The sequence below is a fragment of the Tamandua tetradactyla genome, chromosome 8 (assembly GCF_023851605.1).
Source record: "Tamandua tetradactyla isolate mTamTet1 chromosome 8, mTamTet1.pri, whole genome shotgun sequence".
In the NCBI taxonomy this organism is placed as follows: Eukaryota; Metazoa; Chordata; class Mammalia; order Pilosa; family Myrmecophagidae; genus Tamandua; species Tamandua tetradactyla.
This window is the reverse complement of record NC_135334.1, coordinates 125,259,072-125,272,482: the sequence shown is the minus strand read 5'-3', so window position 1 is coordinate 125,272,482 and position 13,411 is coordinate 125,259,072. Positions and strand designations below refer to the sequence as shown.

The 13,411-nt window shown below is 37.4% G+C and overlaps 1 pseudogene; it reads right to left on the bottom strand.

Moving 5' to 3' along the window:
* Nucleotides 1-2,695: 2,695 nt before the first annotated feature.
* On the bottom strand, nucleotides 2,696-3,625 carry LOC143643801 (olfactory receptor 4C5-like; annotated as a pseudogene).
* Nucleotides 3,626-13,411: the final 9,786 nt, after the last annotated feature.

Sequence of the window (13,411 nt, the reverse complement as noted above, 5' to 3'; positions counted from 1 at the left end):
TCAGTGTATGATGGTGTAAGTTTCTTCAGTATTGCCTTACATCTCAGATAAAGAGAGAAAAAGACGAATAAATAAACTGATGCTTAAATGCTTCAGTGAGTGAATGTATTATACTGAAGCAGAAGGTTTAATTTGGCGTGATTTGTAAGGATTGCTCTTTAATTCTTCTACGCTATTTGAGAACCCAGAGAATTGCAAAAGTATTGCAGTTGTGTCCTCTAACATTTATAATTCTAATATAACACTCTTCGTTGTCCTTTTCCTCTGTCATCTTGGGAATTACTCAAATTCTTTGTGCCTCAGTGTCCTATTTTACAAAGTAGATGTTGCAAAAAATATGGTTGTATAGGGGAAGAAGATGAGAATAACATCATTCTTTATGTCCAGAACCAAAGCAAGCAATGAGACAGTGGAGTGCCATGGGGAAGACACATTTCTGAAAGAAAAATTTGTCTAGAAATAATGCATACACAGCAAAAATGTCTTTCACAAACAAATTTTTTTTCATGCATGCAAAAGCCAAAAGAAATCATCAGCAGCAGACTCGTGGTATATGATATACTAAAGGAAGTCCTTCGGGCAGAGGGAAAGTTGTTCTAGACAGAAATATGGATCTATACAAAAGAATGAAGATAACCAAAAATGATAGCTATGTAAGTAAATAAATTATTTTTCTCATATTATTTAAGTATTTAAAATATTTGCAGTATTAGCTAAAAAATAAACGCCACCTGAATACCCTGTGTGGTTGTGACCTTTTTTGCATGACTTATAGTTAACGATTGACCAAGAGACTGGATTTACAGCAGTTCTCATACTCAGTGTGTGATTTAAACTAGGAGTCAGCACATCATGATATATTTGGAGGATTAGACCCTTTTCTTCCACCCTACAGACGGAAACCATCAGACATAGAGTGAGGTTTATGGTTATATGCAGAAGTCAGTGAGAAAATCACTAAGTTCACTTAGACCTACTTGTCAAAGTAGACCTAGAGGGTGAAGATAAAATCTGTAGGGAGGAGGGCTCCACTTCCATTTCCTCTACATCAGCTTCTGGTGTGGATCGGGTTGCAATCTTGCCCACATTCAGGTGGTGTAATTCACTTAGCACTTTGGGTTCAGGTTGTCGCTGTACTAAAGGGGACAACGAGGGGTGTTGAGGGTATCCTCCACTCACAAAAATGCACCATTAGAAAATTTCTTTGAGCAAGAAGTGGGAGTCCTTGGAGATCCAGGGAAACACTTATTTACTCACACAGGGCATGGCTTCTGTCAATGCGATTTCTTGGTTTTAGCTTTGTCTTTCTAAGAGGATGCCAATTGAGACAAATGCCAAATGAAACAAACTCTAGTGAGGATTTCCTAGTCATGGCACAGAACAACTCTAATAACTGCAACTCTGTGCCTAATTCTAGCTCTAACTTTAGTTCTACTCTAACTCTAAACTCTGACTTCCATATCACGTGACAAGAAAAGAGCTGGATTTTGTAATCCCCTTTCCTTGTGTCTTTCTGAGGCCAAAGCACTCATTAGGGGTTAACAGAACCTGTAAACATTTGGGGGGTTCTCTGCTGTTGGATGCCAGAAGCAATATTCCTGAGGAGACAAGAAAAAGCTGTATGTGTTTTGAAATTTATTACTTTTTGTATATATGTTATTTTTCACAAAAAAGAAAAAAAAGACAATTGTGATGATACAAATTTATTTATTCTTATTAGCCTCTGTCCTAGTTTGCTAGCTGCCAGAATGCAATATACCAGAAACAGAATGGCTTTTAAAAAGGGGAATTTAATAAGTTACTAGTTTACAGTTCTAAGACCAAAAAAATGTCCCAGTTAAAATAGGTATATAGAAATGTCTAATCTAAAGCATCCAGGGAAAGATACCTTGATTCAAGAAAGCCGATGAAGTTCAGGGTTTCTCTCTCAAGTTGAAAAGCACACAAATCCATCTAATAAGATTACTTTGGAGGTGAAACAGCTTGTTACCTGCTTTTGAAAGAAATGTCTCCACATGTACCTTCTATCTGAGAATATCATGTGCAAGTTTGCTGTATAACTATAAATGAGATAATTTTATAATTCTCCTTGGCTTTAGCCAAAGAAAATAATTAACTCATGGAAAAGCCCTCCCATATTACAAAGTAAATGGGGCTTCCTCAAGCCCTGTGACATACAGCACATTAATTTTGGGATGAGTCCTTCCTTGGGAATTTCTCTCATGTCCATGACCATTCATTTCTGGTTGATCCCTATCTCTTGCAATAAGTCCACCATAGCTTGCTTTAACAGTTGGCATTAAAACCATGAATTTTCAACAAAATAGTTATCCATCATCCCTTTTTGTTTAAATATTTTTTTAATTATTTGCTTTATATAATATACTCTTAGATATCTTATTGTTCTACAAATTAAATAAAGCTATGGACTCCTCAAACATTGTGGCAACGTTATGTCAATCAGAATGTCCTTTTTATCAATAAACTACAAATGCAAGGAAGTTTCTATTTGAAAGAGACTTAGTCATTATTTAATCAAATATTAACATAGGAATAAGAGTACCCATTAAAGATTCCAGATAGCAAAGGGAAATATTATACTTAAACCTAAATATTCTGAAGGCCAGACTATTATCATTTGCATTAGCCATACTTGCTAACATATGAATATTTTGTTTCATCTTGTTTATTCACATTAATTGCTACCCGAGGTCATCTTTTGGCTCCAGAGCTTCCTCATGGCACTTTTCACCTCTGCATTCTGAGGGTGTAGATTAAAGGGTTTAATATGGGTGTTATTAGTGTATAAAACTCGGTCACTGCTTTGTAATGGGGAAGGTGATCATGGGCCAAATGTACTCAAATATGCAGGGCACAAAGAGTAAGACGACCACAGTGACATGGGAGGCGCAGGTGGAGAGAGCCTTCCACTGTCCTTCAGAGCTGTGAGCTCTGATGGAGCAAAGAATAAAGACATAGGAGGTGATAAGGATAGAAAAACTGAGCAAACACAGGAACCCACTGTTGGCTACAACAAAGAGTCCAAAGATGTGTGTGTCAGTGCAGGAGAGCTTCAGCAGAGGGTAGAGATCACGCATGAAGTGGTCAATGACATTGGGACCACAGAAGGGCAACTTCAGCATAAAAAGGATTTGAATCAGACCATGAAGAAATCCCCCAGCCCAGGACATGGCCACCAGGAGGCCACACATCTGCCGGCTCATCGTGGTCATGTAGTGCAGGGGCCTGCAGATGGCCACGTAGCGGTCATAGGCCATCACCATGAGCAGGATGATCTCAGCTCCCACAAAGAAATGTTCTGCAAAGACCTGAGTCATGCACCCAGTGAAGGAGATGGTTTTCTTCTCAGTAAGTCAAATATCATTTTGGGGGCCATGGTAGAGGAGGAGCAGATATCTATGAAGGATAAGAAAGACAGAAAGAAATACACGGGGCATCCCAGGGCTGGGCTGTTGGTGACAGTCACTACAATCAGCAGGTTGCCTGCCAGGGTGAGAGAGTAGATGAGTGTGAACACGACAAAGAGTAGTTTCTGCACATCTGGGTTCTGTGTCAGGCTGAGCAGGGTGAATTCTGTCACGTTGTTCATGGTCTCGTGAATTCAGTTTGTCGTTTTGATAAAAGATTCATCTTCAAAGAGCACAGGGATTGCAGCGGTGATAGATATATTTTGACCAAGCACATAATATGTGTCATGACTATGTCTCCTGTAAAGTTAATGGGAACTCCGGGCAGGTTAATCCCAGCCCTAAAGTTGGGCCATCGCATTAGTCCCTTATTGACACTCCACCCTCTGTGCGCTCAAACCAGCAGAGTGTGCATTTGCCACTGCTGGAACAACAAGCACATCTCCAGCACTGGTGCACAGATAGATCCGTTCCAACCACTGCCATAGTATTTCCTGCCACAGGAAACCAGTAATAAAAAGAAATCTGTAAGGAGGAGCAGAGATTTTAATTATCAGCACCTACTACCTGTGCCTTTTTTCCTCATCACACCCACTGACCAAGCCAAGCTGCAGAGTTCATTATCCTTGTTAATTTTAACTAGTTTCAGTGTGGATAGAAAACACCATGCTACTTCAACATGAAACTAGGTATGATGCAGAGTTTAGAATCACCAGAAATAAGTGAATATTTGAGGCTGCAGGAAGATACACCCTGACAGGTTTGTGAGCTGAGGCTACGTTGTAGGATAATAGGGTATTACCACGGTGTTGCTTCCTATTGAAACGGAGCTCGAAGGATATTAAGGAATGATGAGAAAAAAAGAAAGGAAGAAAGAAAGAAAGACACAGATGGGCTCAGGGGGTCTGAAGCTTGAGTTTACTTCAGACAGACTTCAGACAATTTTATTCTTAACCAGATCCTAGTTATATACCACAGGATGACAATAGATATGCAGGCATTTCCTGAGGGAGCAAGATTCTTATCTCACAGTGTTCTTCATACTTAACATAACTGTTTTGGGTAAACATTCTCTTCCTCCCAGACTGCTCTACATAACAATCTCCACAGTTTACCACCGCCGTCCTGAGGCCAGCAGCTTGCAACAAATTCTGTAGGTTTTGCTTTAAACTCTTGGCTTCTACACCACAGAGTCTTTGAAAATCTTCTGCAGGAATGATCTCCTGGAGAGAATAAAACAAATAGCACGATGTAATATTTATACCCTCAATTTTTTGAAACGACTGAATTAACTATTATGGACTTTAGTTATATTTATATTTCAGGAGTACTTTGCAAATGAGTACTCGTTTTGAGAAAGATTATGACATTCTCTCTGAAGATACTCTGAAAACAGACACTCTAACTTGCGGAAACACAAGCACCCACCTCACTGGGCATAGTGTCCTCTAGAGTCATGAGGCTGTGTCCACATTCTCTTCTCACAGGCAAGTAGCCGTGATGTTTGGAAGGCCCTGTGTGGCTGTTGGATTTACGCAGCTTAAACTTTTTCATATAAACTATAGGAATAAAAACAAAGGGCACAGAATTGACAAGCATCGAAATACTTTTCTCAAAGTTTGAATTCTAAAGGTAAAAACATAGATTTCTCCATACTTCTAAATTATTGATAAAGGAAAAATATTAGAATTAACCATATATTCTCATCTTTCCATATTTGCTCCTTATTAATACCAAGAGAATATAAATGACATAAGCAAGACTATAAATGAACTAAGTACTCAACTCATGAAATGTAAAATTAAAAAAAAAACCCTATCAATTATATTAGGATAACATTTGAATGCAAAAATAGGTACATAAGAAAATAAAAAAATATATTTGATTTGATTAAAAAATTCAAAAGCTTATTGGCATTTTACAAATCTATTGAAGATGAGTACAGGTAAACTGAAGAGGAATCAATGACCATCAGTTTCTAAACAGACATAAGTTTAAAGGATACTGCAAAGAATATTATGACATGGCACTAGGAGTAATGAAAAGTTTTCAATAGCCAGTAGGCATTTTTCAAAGCAGTGTAAGTCTTTTCTGCATATTATCACAAAAAAATCGGGGGAAAAGGAATAAGAAAACCATTAAAAAGTTGTATTAAAGCCTTAAAAGCATAAATAGGCTTAAAAGTAAAAAATATGTATCTGATGTCCATATAGGGAAGAGACTATTAAACAAAACTGGACACATATGATAGCTTCAATTACACAAAGACTGGCAAATTAGTAAGGATGCATGAACACTGTGTTATTCAGCATTTGTAAGTATGTGTTGGTTTAAAATCGTCTGCAAATGACTTCACCCTATTAGCAAGTTATTTATAATTGGTCGTTTCTTGCCTAGCAATCCTTTCTCCAAGGGATCTAATCCAGGTAAAAATAATGAGTAAAAGATCATGCATACAAGTTGCATTTCACAATATTTTTTATAATCGGGAAAAAGTGGAAATAACTCAAAAGTCTATTTAACAGGAACTATTAAATGAATTCAGACATATAATTATAAACATCAGGAGGGCTTTAAAGTGTTTCATAAGAAAAATTAATGATGTGGAAAGTACTTTCAATATAATGTTGAGTGAAACATGTAAGCTATAAAAGGTCATAGTTATTAGGCTACCAGTTGTGTAAATAACATATATACATAGAAAAGTATCTAAAAACAGTGTATTAAGATAAATAGTATTAATTGAATTATGGTATTAATGACAATATTTATAGCCATCTTTCATAAATTTTCTGATCTGATTTTTCTATGTAGAGACTATATTGCCTTTATAATCAGCAAAGTAATTCAATTAAGGAAGTTTATTTTCTTATCTCAGATCTGTGCCCATAACATCTGAAATAACTGCTTTTCTCAATGACGGGAATTCTAGTTATTTAAAATAATCTCAGACAGTAGAAACACATGTTTACACAGAATTTACCTGTAAATTGAACCTGGTGTCTCCTAGAGTGAAAAGTACTGATAAAGAAGTTACTGGTTGCACCTACCTCTCTGCATGTGTTTGGAGAAGCAACAAGTTGAATATACAAGGAGGCATCTTATTTTTGGAGAACATTAGAGTGGACTTAGCAATCACTGACCCATCATTAACTACCACTTTGCAGTTCATCCATTTTCACCTTTAGTAATTCCTTTCCTCAGTTGGTGACTTGGAAATGATTGCAAGAAAAGACTCCCCCTAAATAAATGCGGGTCATACTCCAGAGTATATTTGCTCACACTACCCTGGGATGTGGGCCTCAAGGATCCCAGCTCAGATGCAAGTGTCTTAGTCAGAACTTCTAAAATCTCAGTGCTTCAAAAGAAAGTGATGGGAAAACAACTTATCTGAGGCCATCTCTCCTATGTCTCCTTCCTACACTTTTGTCATTCATGTGTTCTGGGTGACAAGGGACTTGTACAAATTGCTCGATCAAAACTAACCTGATTTATAACAAAGTTCAAACTATGCTAGAGTAGAAAAATTAGGGAGTGCAAGTATATGCTTAACAATGAAGTAAAATTGCCCTGGAGTATCAGCTCCCTGAATTCAGCTCCCTTAGCCTTTTCTTAGAAACCTGACACTCATCCTTGGGATATCTCCTTTGGCCCTTGAGTCTGGATCCACTGGTGTGAAAACTTAGAAACAAGCAGCATCTGTAACCTGTGATTGGTTATGTCAGGTGGTCCCTAGGCTCAAATATCCCCAATGTTTTCATGCGTGATTACGGGGAAATATTTAAACAGATATTGCAAGCCAAGAAGTTAGGGTTGCTGTGAACTTTCAGCTCCCAGAGGATTACACTTGGCAGACTCAGACAAATGGAAGCCAAGCCATTTCATCCTGTGGCCTCTTGAGCTGTGACATCTGTGACACCAAGGGTAGGGGTGCAGGGGAGAGAGAGCTGGGCTGGGTTGGGGGTCCCTCTGTAGTTGTGGTGGGGAAGTGATCTTAGTGTCTGGAGCAGGGCACAGAATGTCCTAGCCATGGGAGTAAGGGTACATGGGCTTATCAGAACACACAAACAATCCTGACAGCATCTGATTCTCAGTTATGGGAGGATTCATCAAGATCACAAGTGAGACACCTAGCTTTGTGAAAAACCTTTATCCTGCTTTTGCTAGCCTGAGCATAAACACATGTAGGCTAGAGAAACTGCAGCAAAATACTAAGAATCTCAATCCTGTTTAGAGCAAGAGCTCTGGCGTACAATGCACTGCACCTCCTCGGACTGACCTTCTCACTATCTGTGAGAACTTGGACAAGCTTCTCAGCTTCTTTATGCCTCCTTTCCCACATCTATGCCAAGGGCATGATAAAGAAAACTCCCCATAGGACATAGTGGGGTGGTTTGAGGTAAGGCATGGAAAACTTAAATGGCATCTGGCATAGAGGAAATGTTTTGTTGTCATCTTCTGTAGAGGAAAAGAGAGCTCATGCCATTGACTGACCCAGGTTCTGGCAAGAATTGTCTCAACTCATATATTCAGGTTGCCTGCTTTATTTTAGGATTCTGGTCAAGTTTAAGAGGGAGGAATGGCCAACTTTTGAAGTATTGCTGCCATTTGCCCACTTTCAGTTAATTTTTGTATATGGTGTGAGAAAGGGGTAAAAATTCATCCTTTTGTACATCCATTTCCAGTTGAGCCAGCCCCATTTGTTGAGGAGACAATTCATTCCCTGTTGAAAGAAGGTCAAATCTTCCTTTTCCAAAATCATTTGGCCATAGATATAATAGGATTTTTCTGGACTCTTTTTTCCACTTGTCTGTATGTCTATTCCTATTAGAGTCTCACACTGTTTTAATTATTGCAGCTTTGCAGTGCTTTTTGAGATCAGGAAGTGTGAGTCCTCCAACTGGTGTTCCTTTTTTTTTTTCCATGAATTTTTTGGCTATCACGAAAGGAAGTTGGGTTTTTGAATGGGATTGCTTTGAAGTTGGAACTACTTTAGAAAGTATTGTCATGCAATTATATCATGTCTTCCAATCCATGAATGCAAGATACTTTTCAGCTTATATAGACCTTCTCTAATATCTTTCATTTTGGGTCAAATTTATTCCTAAGAATTTTATTCTTTGTAATGTAACTGTGAATGGAATTGTTTTCTTAGCTTCATTTTTGGGTTGTTAATTGATAGTGTTATGAAACACAACCAATTTCTGTATCTTGATCTTATATCCAATAGCTTTTCTTAATTTGTTATTGTCTCATAGTTTTTTGTTATGCATCTTTAGAGTTTTCTAAATATAAAATTATGTCATCTATGAATATACAGTAGTTTTATTTCTTCCTTTCCAATTTGAATTCTTTTATTTCTTTTGATTCTTTAATAGTCCTAATTAGCTTCTCCAGCATGATGTGTAATTAAAGTGTAGAGAACAAATTTCCATCTTGTTTCAGATTTTACAATGAAAGTTTTCAGTCTTTTATTTTAAAAATAATAACAATTGCCTAATAAGGTGCCTTATATCAGGTTGAGGAAATTCACGTCTATTCTGGTTTGTTGAGGCTTTTGTGATGAAAGGGAATCAGATTTTGTCAACAGCTTTTGTTGGATCAATTGAAATGATCATGTTGTTGATCATTTCATTTTGTTGGTCATGGAATGTACTTCTTTCATGTGCTATTGGATTTGATTTACTGGTATTTAGTTTAGGATTTTTGTACCTATATTACAAAGAAATATTGGTCTCTGAACTTCTTGCGATTTCTTTGTTTAGATTAGTATGAAGGTAAAGCTGCTCTAATAGAATAAGTAAGGAAGAATTGCCTCCACTTCTATTTTTAGGAAGAGTTTAGGAAGGATTGGTGTTAAATTTTCTTTAAATAGTTGGTAGAATGCACTGGTAAATCTGTTTGTTACTAAAAAATTCACTGGTGAGCTGGTACAGTTCCAACTTGCATTTGTGTTGGATTTGTGTGTATCTTCTCAGTAGAGGAGGATGCTTATTCCATCCAGGTGAGGGCATCTGTGGACCTTGCCTGGTCCCTGTCTCCTTTCATGAACAGGACATTCTGATATGATCAACACGTAACTTTTTCCCTAACTTCAGGCAAGGGTATCAGTCACCATGAGGACATTTTTCAGGCTCTGGAAGTATTTGAGGTAGCAGAGTTTCAGATGATGGGGAGAATTTGGGGCTCTGGAGTCAAGAGAACTATGATTGGATTCCATTTCAGTTGTTTAAATAAACCGCATGCATTTCAAAAACACTCTGGCTTATTTTAATCCTGATGCATATGTACAATGAAATGGTAGCACCTTTCCTTACAACCTTTCATAGAATTATTTTAAGCATTAGACTAGGTAATATGTGAAGGCATCCAGTAAAGTGCCTGCTACTCAGTATGTGCTTAAAAATGTCACTTTCTTTGTTCCCTCTCTCCCTTCTTCATCAGGGTTCTATTCCTGTCTTCTCAAAACGTTTGTGCTTTGTATTTATTATTCAATTGTGTGTATATATTATATTAAGAGGCCATGAGAAATTTACATATTTCTCAGAATAAATCCAATAAAATTAATGCAAGATTACTGAAATTAGCACTCTGAAAAATTCACCTTAAAAGTGTGAATACCTCCTAAATCAAAATCAGGTTATCAAATGACCGCAAAATTTAATGCTTCTTTTATGACAAATAAAAAAACTATAGAATAATAATTAATAGTTGTAGAAAAAGCTAGCATTTATATACTACAATATTCATTTTTAAGGCATTGCCCTTTTAATCCTCTAAGGAAGTCATGAAATAGAATATTATTCCTGGTTTCTGGAAGATTAACTTGGATAATTTAAAAAGCTTACATGAGGTTACAGAGCTAGCGAATGCCCCAGAGTGGATTTTTGTTTTGATATTAATTTAAGGGATATTGAAAAGAATTTTATGACATATCACTTTATTGAACAAAATTATTAAAGTATATTTTCATGAATGCCTTAGTTTGGACATTTTTATAGGCTTAGAACTATAAACTTGCAACATATTAAATTCCCTTTTTAAAAGCCATTCCATTTCTGGTATATTGCTTTCCAGCAGCATCAGCAAGCTAATATACTTCCCGTGATAGGAATTTCTCATCACTCAAATCTCAGTTTAAGTATCACCTTTAGGAAAACCCTTCTGGCTGGGAAATCATGGGCACACTCAGGGGACACCTCCCAGCTCCTATCTGCCCCCCTCTTTTTTTCCTCTTGCTTGTGTGCATGCAGGTTTTCCATATGTTTACATTACACAAGAGACCATGAGAAGCCTGGGGGAGATGTTAAATTTTAACCTGCCACAGCTATTTGGTAGTGTGCAACATTGCTTGAGAAATGCATTTTGCTCACTGGCAGGACCCTCACACCCTGGGATGTATAAGAATCAACACTCAGGCAGTACATGTGTCCCTCATCTCCAACACAAAGAGAAGCCTGTGGAGCTACTGACCCTAATCTCAACAGTCGACCTCCCTGGGGACCCCTGATTGGATCTCTTCCCCTGAACTTTTTCCATCCTTTGTGCTGTGTAAAAAAAGTCGTCAGTTTCTGAAAATTTATTAGGCTGAGTCTGTTTCCATGACACACCACGTAGCAACTTGCTCCACAGTTGGGTCCTTCCACATATAACAGCACTTCTCATCATTTAGCTCTCGGCTAAATATCACCTATAGAAAAGGCCCTCACTGAGTACCTCATCCACAGCATTCTTCCTCTCATTTTCTGTTCCATTCCATTTGCTTTCTTAATAGCACTTATCACAAGCTGTGATTACTTTATTCATCAGTTCTTTTCTTTATTACTTGCCTTTATTACAGATAATAAGGTCTATATAGGAAGGAACTTTCTCCTGTTGTTTTCCTGTATTATTATTTTATTTCTAGCTCATACATAGTACCTGACACAAAATTAGTGTTCATTAAAGTTTCTAAAGTAATGAATAATTGAAAAATAATTATTACATCTAAATTGGAGAAAACTATTCTAACACATATAACCAGACTTCAAAGAAGAATAAATAGAGGATTAAATAAAAGGAAAGAAAAAGTTGCAATGGCAAAATGGAGAAGTAGGTGATAAATTATCACCTTCATTGGTACTAACTGAGTTGTGTATTAGTCAAGGTTCTATAGAGAAACAGAACCAACAGTAGAAACTGTAAAATATAAGATTTATAAAAGTGTCTCATGCAACCGTGGGTATGCAAGAGTCAAAAATTCATGAGGCAGGCCATGAGGCTGGCAGCTCTGATGAAGGGTCTCAACGAACTCCACAGGAGAGGCTCACAGACTGAAGAAGCAGTAAAGTTCTCTCTTCTCCCTTAAAATTGATCAGATCATGCCTGCTTGGATTATCTCATTTGCAGGAAGCACACCTTTGATTGATTGTAGATTTATCAGCCACAGCTGCAATTGACTTGCTGATGATTTAATAAATCAGACTCTGGTTTATCAACCAGCCACAAGATATCCTTGCAGCAATGGTTAGGCCAGTACTCGCCTGACCAGACAACTGGGCACCATCTCCTGGCCAAGTTGACACGTGAACCTAACAATCACAGCTGATTTTCAATTTTAGACTGGCAGTAGACCATTAATGATTATTTTTACTGCTAAAATTAACTTATTTTAATAGTGGAAGAAGGTTGGGTATATACTAATCATAGAAAAATTCCCCTAAAGACAACTGCCTAAATGTATATAAACCTGTCAACACTGCCTCAGAATGTATAAAGAATATATGAAAGGATCATTTACCAACCCCTAATCATAGGATATTAACATATACTCTCATTAAATGAAAGATAAGGAGATTAATATTTTTAACTGTAAAACATGTTAGTAGCTTTTTCTAAAAAATATGTACAAAATCATATTTTTAACAAAAAGAAGGACACTGTTTTAAACCACAAGGAATTATAATAAAAGAATACACATTGAATTTATCATTAAATACTGTATTCAGTATTTAGAAATAACCCAATCATCTCTAAAAAGATGCAAAGTCTTTATTTATCTCATGAAAAAACTGCAGGTGCAGCAGAGTCCCTCAACAATGCACTCAGGGCACAAATTCTCTTGTGTTTTCTGGCTGGGATATTGCATTTTTCTAGGTGGAGTCAGAAAACAGAGATACTATTAGAAGATCACACTACTCGCTATAGCAATTACACACATATGGAAACATCAAGAAATAAAGGAAGTTGGAGGATCAGAAAGGACCACTAGCTACAATAACCAAGCAATGGCCCTGCTGGACAGCAATAAGTTTGCAGAAAGATCTAAGGGGCTGGGTGAGTCTGGCCACCAAACAGGGTTCAGGAAGGAGGGAGTGACGACATCAATGTGGACCATCATCTCTGATGAAACTGAGTGTTTGTTTGGGGGGAAATGCTCATTGGTGGGGCCAGTAGTCAGGAAAATAAGTTGAAAGCTGGAGCAACCAAGGCCCTCTGCAACTGTCTCCCTGACTGCCTGTCAAATTGAGAGCACTGATTACTTTGCTTCTGATCAGTTCTGACATGGAACCATACAAGGGAAAGATGTTGCAAAACATAAGTCCCACCTTGACCAAGTTAACTTAACAAATCCCAGCTGAACCATCTATACCTCAATCTTCTATCTTATGTTACAAGGACTGAATACTGCAAAAGCTGCATGTCAGATTTCCAGCTAGGATCAAGGAAAAGAAGAAAAGGAAAAATATAAAATAAAAAGATGCAAGTGCCAGTTTTCAAGATTCTTCACAGTTACTAATTTCTCCAGAAAAAAAAAAGGGATATCGTCTTCAGTATTACAAATATATGCCAAAGAAAGAGCTCCCAATAAGGACTGAAAATCTCAAAAGATCTAGGTTCTCTCAGTAACAAATACTTGAAGGACAGATATTGGTCAACATCTGCCAGAAGGGAAATTCTACTGCCTCCCAAGTGCACGGTCATCATGACTAGCACATGCCGAA